At 47.4% G+C, this 15,051-nt stretch overlaps 1 pseudogene; it reads left to right on the forward strand.

Moving 5' to 3' along the window:
* Positions 1 to 15,051, forward strand: part of LOC121167498 — a 103,569-nt pseudogene that overhangs the window by 83,782 nt on the left and 4,736 nt on the right.

A 15,051-nucleotide genomic window follows, 5' to 3' on the forward strand; every position in this document is an offset into this window, starting at 1 on the left:
ATGTCTGAAGACAAACACACACACACACACAAAAACAGCAAAATGGAAACAGCATGTAACCTGAAGGGGCTGCTATATGATGGAGAAAGACATTGTTTCTCTCTCTCTCTCTCTTTCTCTCTCTCTCTCTCAGTTGGCTTCCATCTCCAGCAAATGATTCATGAGTCGGCTAGCACTTGGCACTTCTCGCTGTCTGGCTTGCCTGACCCTTCTTAGGAGCACAACGCTATAGAAAGAATATTGGCCAGATCAGCAATGACAACAATTAAAAATACCATCTTACTCCAGGATTATACCTCAGTCAAGATGTCTGCATCAGGGCCCGGCGTGGTAGCCTAGTGGCTATAAGGTCCTCACCTTGCATACCCAGGGTTCCATGTGGCTGCCAGTTCGTGTCCCAGCTGCTCCACTTCCCTTTCAGCTCCCTGTTTGTGACCTGGGAAGGCAGCAGAGAACGGCCCAACACCTTGGGACCTGGCACCCATTAGGAGACCAGGAGGAGGCTTCTGACTCCTCACTTCGGATTGGCTCGGCCCTGGTCATTGTGGCTACCTGGGGAGTGAACCAGCAGATGGAAAATCTTTCTGTCCCTCCCTAACTCTGTAAACATCTGATTTTCCAATAAGAATAAATGATCTTAAGACAAAAAAAGATGTCTGCACCAGGGGTGGTGTGGTGGACAGCAGTTTTAACCATCTGCCTGCAACACTGGTAATCCTACATGGGCACCGGTTCACACCCCTGCTGCTGGTCCAGCTTCCTGCTGATGTGCCTGGGCAAGGAGAGGAATGTGGCCTGAGTGCTTGGGCTCCTGCTGCCATGTGGAAGACTAAGATGGGGTTCTGAGCTCCTGGCTTAGATTGGTTCAGTCCTAGCTGTTACATTCTTTTGGGGAATGAATCTGAAAATGAAAGATCTCCTTGTCTCTCTGTAATTCCACCTTTCCAATAATGAAATACACCTTTAAAATAATCCTAACAACACCTGTAGGAATCACAGTGTCTGGTTTTGTTCCCTCCTGACTACATCACATCTTCCTGTTGATGCAGCCCAGCCAGCAGCCGTGATGCCTCAGGAAGCGGGGTTCTTGCCTCCCATGGAGGAGCCCCAGCGCAGTACCAGCTGTTGTAGGTATTTAGGGCAATGAGCCAGCAGAAGGGACTTCTGTCCCACTGTTTCTCTCAAAATAGGTTAAAGAAAGGCTAGATCTGCTGCGGCTAAGTCTTCAGTGTTAGGGTCAGATTCAGTGTCCTACCTACGCACTCTCCTTTGGACTCACTGGTTGAAGAGAGGCTTCGGTGAGCCTCCACAGAGCAACGTGGTCCCACCGCACACAGGAGACACCACACAGTGCAGAGCACACGAAGCAGGGAGACTCTGGGTGTGGTTCTCATCATCCCATCATGATCAAAAGAGGCAACCTCTGGGGCTGGGGCTGTGGTGTATTGGGTAAAGTTGTCGCCTGTAGTGCTGGCATCTCATATGGATGCTGGTTCAAGTCCCAGCTTCCAATTCAGCTCCCTGTTAATGGCCTGGGAAAGCAGCAAGGTGTGGACTAAGTGCTTGAGCTCCTATGTCTGCATGGGAGACTCGGGAGAAGCTCCTGGCTCCCAGCTTTGGACCTGCCCAGCTCCGATCATTGCAGCCATTTGGGGAGTAAGTCAGCAGATGGAAGATCTCTCCATCTTGCTCTCTGTAAGTCTTTCAAAGAAATAAACAAGGAGGTCTACCACATGCCTACTTCTGGAGTTGGAGGTACTTCGACTGTGTTAATATATTTAGTCATTTCTGGAACACAGAATCCATAACGCACCTCCCTCCTTGCCACACCCTTCCTGACCATGCAAATGTGGACATTCATCCTCTGAGCTACTTTAACTGGGCCGCATGCTTCCTGCATCCCTGCAACCTGGCAGCATTAGCATGCAGGAGCAGGAACAAGCAAGCAGATTGGATGGGCACACCTACAATGGGGAAAGTGTGGAGGCTGACAGGGGGAGAGCAGAGGCACAATCAGGGTCCACACCAACCCTAGCAGCTTCAAGCTTACAGTTCCTGGGACCAGCCATAGCTGGGCCTCCCAAACCCAGCAGACACTGCAGATGCTGAATGATGGCCTCTTCAACTGTCCACATCCTAACTCCTGCAACTAGAGAACGTGTCACCTTAAACAGCAAAAGAGGCACTGCAGACTTGCTATTGCTAGGAAGCTTGACGGGGATCTGGTCCGGCTACAGGAAAGAAGCAGGAGGAGTTTACTCAATGATGGAGAGGTGATGACAGTAGCAAGGGGTCAGAGACAGAGAGGGCAAGATGGAGGCTTACAGGCTACACTGCTGGCTTTGAAGATGGACACCAAGGGCCTCCAGAAGGATGCCTTGATCCAGGCCTCCTGGCCTCCCATCCGTCAAGGAGCCAACCTATGCTGATGTAAGCCCCTTCATCTTGCTGTTGGCAGTTTCAATTACCTGCAGTATACAGATACCCGATGGGAAAGTCCAGATATTAAAACCAGGTTTTTACTCAAGTGCCATCCTGAGCATCAGGATGTAATCTTGTCCTGACCAGTACCCGGCAACTAGAACCCACCAGCTGGTGCTCACACTTGTCTCAGTACCCACCAGCTGGTACTCACAGCTGTTGCAGCACTAACTGCTGTGGGCATTTGGGGAGTGAATCAATGAGTGGAAAACTCATTCTCTCTCATCTCTCCGTCTTCGAAATGAACAAACACATCTATAAAAGCAAAGGCTCGGGAAGCACGCCTGTGTCAGCATGGCCAAAGGGCTTAGTCCAGGCCACCATGTCTGTTACATTTGTGCACTTTGCTTCCAGCATGGACCCCCATCATGGCTCCACAGTTACAGATTCTGAACTGCTCGTGTGAGGACAAAAAGACTAGAGTGAGCCCTGGATTGATATCTGTGTCAGGGTGGTGTCTACCTGTGTTATTTGTGAAGATAAACTTGAAGCAGAAAGAAAGGCTGGTACAATGCCAGCTATTGTAGTACAGGTAGTTGAGCCCGCATCCCACATTGGAATGCTGGTTTGGGTTCCAGCAGCTCTGCTTCCAATTCAGCTTTTGGCTAATGTGCATTCAGGGAGGGCACACAGATCATGGTTCAAGTGTGTGGGTCTCTGCTGCCCATAAGAAAGGTGCAGAAAGCGTTCTGGTCTCCTGGCTTCCATCTAGCACAGGCTGATCCCACAAATAAGCCTCAAGACAAGTGTCGAATTATAGCAGGAAGAGACCATCAAAGGGGGCATCTGGAAGTGTGAACTGAGGGGGAATCCCAGAATACAACTCATAGTAAGTAACGAAATCATGAGGGTGGAGGAAGAGGGAGAAAGGTGGGGGAAAGGAGTGGGAGAGAGAGAGAGGGAGAGAGGGAGTGATGGGGGAGAGAGGAAGGGAGTGAGAAAGGGAGAGAAAGACAGAAGGGAAAGGAAGGAGGGGAGTGAGTGAGAAGCAGATACATCCTACAGAGATTTCTGCTAAGGATAAAGCTATTCAAGTGTCAAAGATGAAATGAAGGAAAGAGAAACAGAAAAGTAGGGAGGGAGAGAAGGGCAAAGTGAAAAAGAGGTTATGCAGCAATAGTATTGCTTCAGTGAAATACCTTACTAAAGTTTCGAGTTCAAATACAAAACCAAACCATCATGTCATTTTGATGGGAGGGGGAGACATTTTAACTTTTTAAGTGCTTGTAAAGTTGTATCTCTTTAGAAAAATATCTTTTAAGTTTAGAATTCAAATATAAAACCAAACCATCATGTCATTTTGATGGTGGGGAGAGACATTTGACAATTTTAGGTATTTGTAAAGTTTATTGCTTGTAAAACCCATTCTGAAGGAATTACCAAATGATCTACTTCATTTTTTAAAACAAATGGTGTGTTTCTCTCCCTCTCTCTCTCTCTCTCTGTCTCTCTCTCTCTCACACACACACACACACAAGGGGAGGGGGTATTCTTCCATTCATTGGTTTACTGTACAAATGGCACAATGGTCGAAGCCAGGAACCAGGAGCTTATTCCAGATTTCCATGTGAGTGGCAGGGGCCCAACCAGTTGGGCAGCTTTGTTGCTTTTCCCGGACCATTAACAGGAAGCTGGATCAAAAGTTGGGCAGCTGGAACATGAACTGGCAGCTGTATGGGATGTGAGAACTGCGGGCAGCAGATACCAGATCTATCACAACGCCAGCCCCAATATACCTCATTTAAAAGCAAATTAACTAAGTGTAGTAGCACAGTGGATTGAAGGCGCTGCTTGGGGGACCTCCATCCAATACCACAGTGCCTGGTTTGAGTTACAGATACTCAGCACTTCCAAAGCAGATTTCTTACTAATACATCTGGGAGGTACTGAATGAAAGCATTAAGTACTTGGATTTCTGCCACCCATGTGGTAGACTAATGGAATTCCTCACTCCATGTTTCAGCTTACCCAGCACTGACTGTTGTGGGCATTTGGGGAGTGAGCCAGTGGGTGGAAAACTCATTCTCTCCTATCTCTCCTCCTCCATCTCTCTTTCAAATAAATAAATCTTAACAAAATTAAAAAAAAAAAAAGAGGCAGCAGATGTTTGGCCTACTGGTTAGATGTCTACCTCCCATTATTACTGGAATACTTGGGTTCAATTCCCGGTCCCTGACTTCAACTTCCAGGCTGTGCAAACTTTGGGAGGCAGTGGCAGATGCTCAAATAATTGGGTTCTTGCCACCCATGTGGGAAACCTGGACTGAGTCCCCAGCTCCTGGCTACTGTCTTCCAGCACTAGCCCAATGTTGAAGGCATCTCAGAAGTCAACTAGCAGACTGGGAGTGTGCTTGCTTCTTTTTCAAAATAGTAATAATAGTATTAATGTTAAAAACATAAACAAAAAGTTGGGGGTAAAGTCCTTAGTGAAATTTTAAAAAATGGAAATAAATCAGGAAAAAATGTATAATTCTTATTTTACAAGATTTGGAATAAAAATGCAACTTAAGAAATAATTGCTCAGGGCCAGGAAATGGCACAATGGGTTAGGCCACCACCTGTAATACCAGCTTCCATTTGCACCTGTTTGATCAGAAGTGGCTGCTCTGCTTCTGATCCAAATCCAGGCTAATGTGTCTGGGAAAGTATAGGAAGATAGTTTGAGCCCTTGAATCCCTGCCACCATTTGGGAGGACCAGATGGAGTTCCAGGATCCTGGCTTCAGCCTGGCCCAGGCCCAGCCATCGCAGCCAAATGGGGTGAACTAGCAGATAAAATGAACCAGCGGATAAAAGACCTCTCTGTCTCTCCCATGTATGCTGCAGTCCTGCCTTTAAAAAACAAACAAAAAGCTTGAAATATTTTCTGAGATATATATAACCTTGTCTACAAACAATAAAATCTGTAACTCCAACTTCACGTACTGTTCATAAAATTTCATGTGTTAGGTAAAGACAAGTGAAGCTTTCAAACCCTTGACTGTTCAGGTTATGAATGACAGGAAACAGACAGATAGGGGACTAATATCTGGGATTTACAAAGAGCTTCAGAAACCAAGGGATAGTAAAACAAACAACCAACCCTGTGAAGAAATGGACTAAAGAAATGAACAGACATTTTTCAAAAGAACAAATTCAAATGGCTAACAGACATATGAAAAGATGCTCAGGCTCCCTACCCATCAGGGAGATACAAATGAAAACCACACTGAGATTCCACTTAACTCCAGTGAGGTTGGCCTACAATCAGAACTCTACTAACAACACCTATTGGCGTGGATGTGGAGAGAAAGGCACCCTCCTTCAATGCTGGTGGGAGTGAAGGCTAGTACAATCAGTATGGAGAGTGCTTAGAGAATTGCAAATAAACTTGCCATATGACCCAGCTATCCCATTCCTAGGAATATATCCAAAGGAAATGAAAACTACATATGAGAAGGGGATCTGTAATCCTATATTTACAGCAGCACAATCTACAATAGCAAAGAATTGTAAAGAAACAACCTAGATGTCCATCCAAAGAGGAGTGGCTAAAGAAACTGTGGCATATCTATTCCATGGACTATTACTCAGCCATTAAAAAGAATGAAATTATACCATTTGCAACTAGATGGTCCCAACTAGAGACCATTATTCTCAGTGAAATAAGCCAAACCCAAAAAGACAAATAACATATTTTCTTTTTTTAAAGATTTATTTTTTTATTATTAATTTATTGGAAAGGTGGATATACAGAGAGGAGAGACAGAGAGGAAGATCTTCCGTCCGATGATTCACTCCCCAAGTGAGCGCAACGGCCGATACTATGCCGGTCCGAAGCCAGGAGCCTCTTCCGGGTCTCCCACGCGGGTGCAGGGTCCCAAAGCTTTGGGCCGTCCTCAGCTGCTTTCCCGGGCCACAGGCAGGGAGCTGGAAGGGAAGCGGGGCTGCCGGGATAGAACCGGCGCCCATATGGGATCCCGGGTGTGCAAGGTGAGGACTTAACCACTGCACCACCGCGCCGGGCCCAAATACCATATTTTCTTTCTGACATAAGGCAGCCTTCATTCAAACCCTTTCTGTCCTGTTTCTGTTGCATCCTATGTGTTTCGATGTTTTTGTTTTCATCTTCATCTCTTCCAAATAGTTTTCTTTTCTCTTGTAGAATTCATCACTGGATCATGGATCGCACAGCGGCATTATTTTACCCAGGAAGCTTTTGTATTTTCTTTTCTTCACCCATGTGTTGGTTATTCAGGTGCATTTTTCAACTCCATGGTGCTGTAAATTTTTTAACTTCATACCTGTTGTTGAGTTTGTTTCGTGGCTTTTCATTGAAGGAAATGTATCAAGGTGGCATGATAGACTATCATATTCAGGTGTGGGGGTACAGTGCAGTACTCATCCCTACTTCCAAATCAAAGATGGACTCCCAATGAAACTGTTGGACATATCTAGACAATGGGATGCTGGACTGTCTGACATTGTCTGTACCAGCAATGTCGGGGCACACTTAAATAACAGACTGATGGACTTATGACTGCTTATGAAGTTGGGATGTGGGAATTTGGTGGGGGTGTGGAAATCCTAGATCCTATGGAATTTTATCATAAAATTCAAAGTAAATAAAAGGAGAAAAAAAGAGAAATCTCTAAGGGTGCCAGCATGAAGATTGGTAATATGACCAATCGCTTGCAGGCCACAAAAATATTGACAAGATAAGGCAGCATACTGGGGCTGCAGGGAAGAGGAAGATAAGAGAAGGGGGGGAAAAAGCACTCAATAGGTTAAAAAGAAAAGTACATTGAATGGGTACCATGTACCCAACTAATAGGAACCATACTGAATGTATTTGTTACTGCAGTGAGAATAAATGGGTTATATTCAGCAAATGAAGGATGAAGGTTCTTGGATTGGCCCAAACACAGAAACAAAACTCAGTTATATGCTGATCACACAACACATACATAAGTAAAGATTACACAGAACGGAAGATACTTAAGTATGAATAGATGTTAACACTTGTACACAATCAGCGTCAGCCAAAACGAAACCGAAGTAGAAAACAGAAAGATGCAAACAGGAGACGTGCCTTGTTGTGGTAATAAGCAAAACGAATGAACTGCTAAGCATTGCCTCTGCAAAGCCAACGTTCTGGCAGGGGAAAGGAGGAGCCCTGGATGGGAGGAAGCATCCGTGTGTGCGGGATTCAGCAGGTCCCACCTAAGCTGGTGTGATGCACATGATGGTGGGGCATGGCAACACATTATATGCCCTCTGCGGGATTTCAGGCAAAACAGCTTTTTTTTTTTAATAGGAAAGCAGAGTATTTTTTTAAATTAAGGGATAATCTATAGAGTAAAATGTACACATGTTACACAGAAAATTCACTGAGTTTTGGAGATGGCTTACTGTGCTCCTAGCTGCCTAGCAATGACATAGATCCTTTGTCAGTCTGGAGCAGATCTGTGTACTTTTGTGTCTTTTCTAATGGCCAGGTTCTAACAAGGAAGGCTGGTACTTCTTGTACCCTTTCTCAGAAATCTTTACCAACACTATTAGATTCTGCTACAGTTTCTAAGGAGGTTTAAAGGGTTAGCTTTTAAGCCAACAATCAGTCCAGGATTAATCTTAGTGTGCATTACGAAGTAGTTATCAAGGTTTATGCTTTTTATTGCATATCCTCCAAGATGTACTCCAATGGAAAGATTTCTCATTTTCTTCAAGTTGTACTCCAATTATTTGTTGAAAGATTACTCTTTACATTCAATTGTCCTGGAGATCTTGTATAAGAATCCAACTGAGGGCCCGGCAGCATGGCCTAGCAGCTAAAGTCCTTGCCTTGAACACGCCAGGATCCCATATGGGCACTGGTTCTAATCACGGCAGCTCCACTTCCCATCCAGCTCCCTGCTGGTGGCCTGGGAAAGCAGTTGAGGATGGCCCAAAGCCTTAGGACCCTGCACCCACATGGGAGACCTGGAGGAAAAAGATCCTGGCTCCTGGCTTTGAATCAGCACAGCACCAGCCGTTGCGCTCACCTGGGGAGTGAATCAGTGGATGGAAGATCTTTCTCTCTGTATATCTGACTTCCCAATGAAAATAAAATAATTCTCTAAAAAAAAGAATCCAATTGAAGGTACATGAGGGGGGACTTCAGCAAGCTCATGGGGGTCCAGGTTAATCATGGTGTTTGGGATACCCCATACCTGCGTCAGAGTGTTGGAGGTCAAGTTCCAGACTGCACAGGATGGCGGGAACACTTGGCCATCATTGGGCACTCCCCAGGGATATAGTAACAGAAAGCTGGATTGGAAGCCAGACACTCTAAATGGAAGATGGGCATTCTAACCTATGGTCCAAACTGTTATGTCACAAGGCTCACCCCAAACTTAGATTCACTTTTTAAATGTTTATTTTATTTATTTGAAAGGCAGGGAGATACTCATCGGTTTACTCTTCAAATGACCTTCGAGCTGGGGATGGTGCAGACTGTAGACTGGAACCAGGAACTCTACCTTGGTGTCTCACGGGGGTGGCAGGGGCCTAAGCACTAACTCCATCTTTCACTACCCTCCCAAGTGCAGAAGCAGGGAGCTGGACCCGAAGGGAGCAGCTCAGTCTCAAACTGGCAGTCTGATATGACAATGCAAGCAACAGTTTATCCCAATGCAACGTAACACTGTCCTCTAAACTTATAGCTTTTAGAACTTTGAGAAGCACTGCAGCCTGCAAGCATGGCAGATACTTAGGGATAACCATGCATTAATGCAGGTTCCCCGGTGGTGACAAAGTTACCACGCTGGTGAGAGGCTGTGAGAATGGGGAGTGGCAGAGGGTAAATGGGAATTGTATGTCTTCTTGCTCACTTTTAATGTCAAACTTCTCTAAAAAAAAAAAAAATATGTACTCTTTAAAAGTAGCAGGAGGATTTACCCAGCCTTGAGATGAAAATTAAGGAAACAGAAATATCACTGATACAAATGTAGACTTTATCAATAAAGCCAAGATTTAAAAGGCAGCAGTTGTGCTCAAGAATGTGGGCTGAGGAAAGGACTTTGAATATTCTACAAATGACTCTCACATTGGAAACATATTTATATCAAGACTGTCTGTCATTTCTCATCCAGAAATAGCGTCATTGAAGCAAAGGAAAGCAGAGAAAGAGGGACGAGGCCAGGTTCTAGTGAAAGGACAATGACAGGATTGTCTCGTAATGCAAAACATTTGCAGAAGGAAGCCCATTAGGAATAAATGCATTCGGAACACTGGAGTCAAAAACCATCGGCCAATTTTGTTTTAAAAGTCTGGTTGAAAATGATGTGCAATTTAAAAAAATTCTTTATTTTAACTGAGTGTTTCCAGAAAATAGCTCTCTCATCTCACAAAAAGTGAGTGAAAAAACCTCTCCTTCCATCTCCTAAATGGTTATAAAAGAAAAAAAAAAAAAGCCAATTCTTTTTCTTATCTTAGACCCCAGGTTAAACGCCTCAGGATGGTGGCATATCTATAACCTTTCCCTCAAAAAAGATACAGGCATGCAGCAGCAAGCAAGCATTGGCCTCTTCCAAAACACTTCCAAGCTCCCGCTCAGGGCTGCTCAGGGCTGCGGGCTGACTTCCATCAAAGCATGCCATTCCAGAACAGAAAGGCCCAGGACTAAAGAAACAAACAAACAGGTGACTGCTGGATGAACTGTGCCCAAGAGCAAAGCACAGAAACAAAGTCACAGCCTGGAGGAGGTTTAAGGCTTCCGCGGAGCTGGCCTTCCCACAAGATGCCTCCTCTACCGAAGGGCTGCTGCCACCTCCTGGACATCCCAAGGGGCTCCGGATTCTGGGCCTGCATGTTACATCTTGGAGACCGTGAAAAGTGACACAACCTACTCACAGGTACTTCTCATTGCTAAGCTACGTGTCCTGATTTGTAATGTTCTTCTTTGGATAACTACAGTATGTGACAGGAATACCACCGAAGCTCATGTTAAGTGATTGCCTCTTGGATCTGGATTCCTGCTCCCTGAACGTCGACCGTGGAATAGCAGCCTGACGGGACAGGCTGCGATTCCTCCCTGGCACATTTGCCGTCACCTTTACACTCTGCGGTAAAATCAAAAACCGGCCTTGACACTGTGTTCTCTGTGACATCCTAATATCAAAAGAGCTTTCCTCCTTGCTGGGGTTAGGATGTCTGGCAGGAGGAGCGAATGGGAGTGATCCAGCCGGGGAACAGCTTGGGCGACGGGAGGGGGATACACGCATCCTGGAGCTGGACAAGTTCCAGGGGTGCAGACCAGGCAGTGTGGCCCCAAGCTGCGGCCTTTGGCTTCTGCTCAGGTGTGCGGTTTTGGACAAGACCTGTGGGCTAAGCTCAGGATACACAAATAGGAGTGGAGTCCTGCGGGGGGTTGAGAAAAGTTTGTGGGGCAGAGTGATTGGTCCTAGGCGTCCTGCCTGGTACGATGTGCTGCAAGGTGGTCAACTCGGTTATCCGGCAGTGTCGTCTTGGGTTATGAGCCTGACTGTCCCTCCCTCGTAAAAAAAAAAAAAAAAAAGAGCTTTCCTGGTTTTTGTACTGATTGCGCTCAGGTTCCAGGTTCCAGCCAAGTCGTGTGATACCAGCAAATAGAAACAAGGCAAGCTCACGAGGTCAAGTGACATAATGAATTCACTGCCAACAAGTTTCAACACGGTATTGGGAGCAAGACAATATCCTTTTCTGCAAGAAGTGTGATCCTGTGGCACAGTGTTAAGCCACTCCCTGGCTGTCCCACTTCCCAGCCAGCACTCTAAAAGCCTAGGAAAAGCAGTGCTTGGTCCCCTGCCATTCGTAAGAGATACAGAAGGAACCCTGGGCTGCAGGCTCTGGCCTGGCCAGCTCAGGCAGCCGTGCTCATCTAGGAAGCAGAGATTCTCTCTTTAAAATAAATAAGTTAAAAATTGTTTTTGAAGTACAAAATGTTATTTTTACTGGAAATCGAAATTAGATGGGTACTAGTTGCATCTTAGTTATTTGGAACGAGCCAGGCTTTGGCATTCCCAGTGCTTTGCTTCATAGACTGTTGCAGCAAGTCCTCACCACATTTTCACATTTTCGGCTCCTGCCAGTGTGCACTCCAGGAGGAAGCAGGTGGTTAGGATTCTGTCACACAAGGAGGAGACCAGGGTTGGTTGAAAAGATGTTGATGTTGAAAGCATCTAAGGAGTGAGCCAGTGGATAGATCATCTCTCTCTATTTCTGTTTCTCTACCTTCAACATAAAAATTAAGATGTTCAAAACTGGCTTTGGTGTTGTGGTGCAGTGGATTAAGCTGCTACCTTATGCCAATATCTCCTATGAACACCAGTTCAAATCCATGCTGCTCCACTGCTGACCCAGTTTCCTGGGAAAGCAGAGGAAGATGCTCCTAAGGCTTTTGTACCTGCCACCCATGGTGGAGACTGGGACTGAGCAGCTGCTCCTGCCTCCCACCTGCCCCAGCCACGGCCATTGTGGCCATCTGGGCATTGAATCAATTGATAATCTCTCTTACTGCCTCTCCTTCTCTGTAATTCTGCATTTCAGATAGCCTTAAAAATTTTCAAGAAACATCCAAAAAAAATGTTTCACCTTACATGCACAGAAGTAAACACACACAGAGCTGGAATTCAATTGATATTCATCATAATAATATTTATAATGTATGTACATTATCTACTTTCTTACATAAATATGAAAACATTAAAACTTAAAACAAAATTCGTAGTATCACATTAAGCGAAATTCAAGGGCCAAATTCATTAAGGCAAGAAGGAAGGCCCGGCCAGTGGGCTGCGGAGGTGGAAATGGAGCCTGAGCCTGACCATGGCGGGGACCCCTGAGAGTCCGCCTCGGCATGCTCCCTTGTCGCTCAGAAACTCACGCAGCCAGAAGGCAAGCTTAGCGGGGCCGAGCCCCACGGCTGATATGTCCCAGCAGCCATCACAGCACCCTAAGGGGGTGGGGGAAGCGGTCATGTATGCTTCCACTGAGTGCAAGGCCGAGGTGACACGCATGCTGCAGGTCAAGTACAAGGACACGCTGGCTGCCCAGTTCATGGCCCACAAAGTGGTGCAGGCCTTGTCCAGCCCTGCCTCAAAGCCATGTTCACCAACAGGCTGTGGAGTAGGGCATGGAGGTGGCATCTCTTGAGGCATCTACCCACAGGTCATGGCAGGCCTCATCGAGGTCGCCTTCATGGCATCCATCTGCCATGGGCAACAAGTGCATGTTGCATATCATGAACGGCTCTGTCGTGTATCAGATCAACAGCATCATGCCAGGCTGCGGCAACTTCCTGGTGCAGCAGCTCAACCCCAGCAACGCTGCACATCACCGACTTGGCTGAGCAGACTGGCTGCACGGAGCTGCACCAGTGGGCCAGCGAGTACACCTGTATGCACTTCGGGTGAGGAGGCCAAGCAGGAGTTTTTCAACCTGCCCCACATCCCAGCTGGGATGACCTAAACGTGTGCGGCGAGTCCGAACTGTGTTCCATGCCTTCATCAACTGGATCAAGTACGACTGTGAGCAGTCGTGCTTCCATGCGCAGGCTCTGCTGCAGGCCGTGCACCTGCCACTTGCTCATGCCACACTTTGTGCAGATGTCCTATGGTGGGGACTCGCGCTGCAAGAACTACCTGGTGAAGATCTTCCAGGAACGTACCATGCACAAGCCTACACAGGTGAAGATCTGCCAAGCGCCCAAGGTGGGCTGGCTCATCTACAGGGCCAGTGGCTACTTCCAGCAGTCCCTCAGCTACCTGGAGGTCTACAACCCAGCAAGGCACACGGCTGTGGCTGGCAGAACAGGAGTGGCCTGGCTGGCTGTGTGGAAGGCAGGCTCTTGTATGCCAGAGGCCGCCGTAACAAGTCCCCCAAGGGTAACACCGACTCCAGTGCCCCAGACTGCTACAATCCCATGACCAACCAATGGTCACCCTGCGCCTTGCTGAATATGATGAGCAAGCTGAGCTGAGCATGGGGCGGGGAGCGGGGTCGACGTCATTGACTGACACATCTACACGGTGGGCGGCTCCCACGGCTGTAGGAACCCGAGCGTGACAAGTGGCACCTGGTTTCCGAAAGATCATGCCGGAAAACATTTACAGCAGGGCAGGAGTCTGTGTGCTGTTACACAACTCCATCTATGCAGTAGAGGGCTATCACGGGCAGGGCCAGCTCAACAGCGTGGAGCCCTACGACGTAGAGAGGGAGACCTGGAGCTTTGTAGCTCCCATGAAATGCCAACGAAGCGCCCTGGGGCGGGGGGTCACTGTGCACCAAGGGAAAACCTACATCCTATGAGGCTACGATGGTCACACCTTCCTGGACAGGGTTGAGTGCCCACAACCCAGACACATACACCTGGTGCAAGGTGACCTGTATGATATCCAGCTGCAGCGGGTTGGTCATCAAGGTCACCGTGTAACCCTGCTGGAAGTAGATGGACAGAACTGTAGTGTTGAAGAGCTTGTTGTGTTCATGGGAAGGAAAAGGAAAAAAAGGGAGAAACCAGAAGGTCCCTTCCCGTGGAGGCTATTGTTTTTACACACACACACACACACACACACACACACACACACACACACACACGGGAGTAACGCAGCAGGGAAGACATACCATGACTTCTAGGAAGGAGGCTGTATCATCGCATCAGAAGAATACAGAGGATGGCCAGCCCCACATACCCAACATTCCCTCAGCCTGTCCAGAAGGTGGCAGAGGAAAGGCCGGCTCCCGCATCAGCTACAAACTGTAAGCTTGGGTCCCTTCTCCAAGCCAGCCTGCAGTCAGGTGTTCTGTGTCAGTCCCTTGGGAACTGGCCAAGTGAGGACCTCAGGGGAGCAGGGCCCCACCCAGGAGGCCTGGTCCCTGGGGACCACCCTGCATAGAGAAGCCCCAGGACTTGGATTTCTCTGCCCTGGGTGTGGGGAGCGGGGTGCCAGAGCTGCTCCCAGGAATAGGAAAGGCCATCGCAGGATGGCGGCTGGCCCAGGGCCAGGAGGCAGGGTTGGTCTCGCCAGCAGGTAAACAGGAAGTCACAGGGATAGGCTGATGCCCTCACTGCAATTATGTCATTGCTACTGGCCTATCAGGTAGCACCAAGTGGACCCACGGGGAGAAGTGATTGGTGGAGAGTGGTATAAAAGCAGCTGCTAAAAGCTGTAAGATGGACGGATGAGGAGAAGGATGGGGAGAAGAATGATGGATGGAATGAGAAGAACGGGGCAGCAGAGAGGGGTAGAAAAGCTAAGGTCTTCGGGGAGAAAAAGCAGAGAGGGGTACAAAAGCAATAAGATCTCTGGAGAGAAAAGTACAGGGAGAAAAGCAGCAGAAAGAGGAGTAGAAGGCCTATGCAGAGAAGAAGGGTGAGAAAAGCAGCAGAGAAAAGCTAAGACCTATAAGGAAAAAAGCAGCGGAGAAAGAGTATAAAAGCAGCCGCTTTTGGCAATGAGGGGTCCGGTTGAGGTTCCGGCTTTTCCCAGACCCTCAAGAGTGTGCCTTGTAGGTAGTGTCGCTGCTGGCTGGCGACACCTGGGCAACTTACTTTGTTGATAAGTAATCCTGTAAC

Source organism: Ochotona curzoniae, unplaced genomic scaffold, assembly GCF_017591425.1.
Source record: "Ochotona curzoniae isolate NIBS_2020 unplaced genomic scaffold, NIBS_Ocur_1.0 patch378, whole genome shotgun sequence".
Classification (NCBI taxonomy): domain Eukaryota; kingdom Metazoa; phylum Chordata; class Mammalia; order Lagomorpha; family Ochotonidae; genus Ochotona; species Ochotona curzoniae.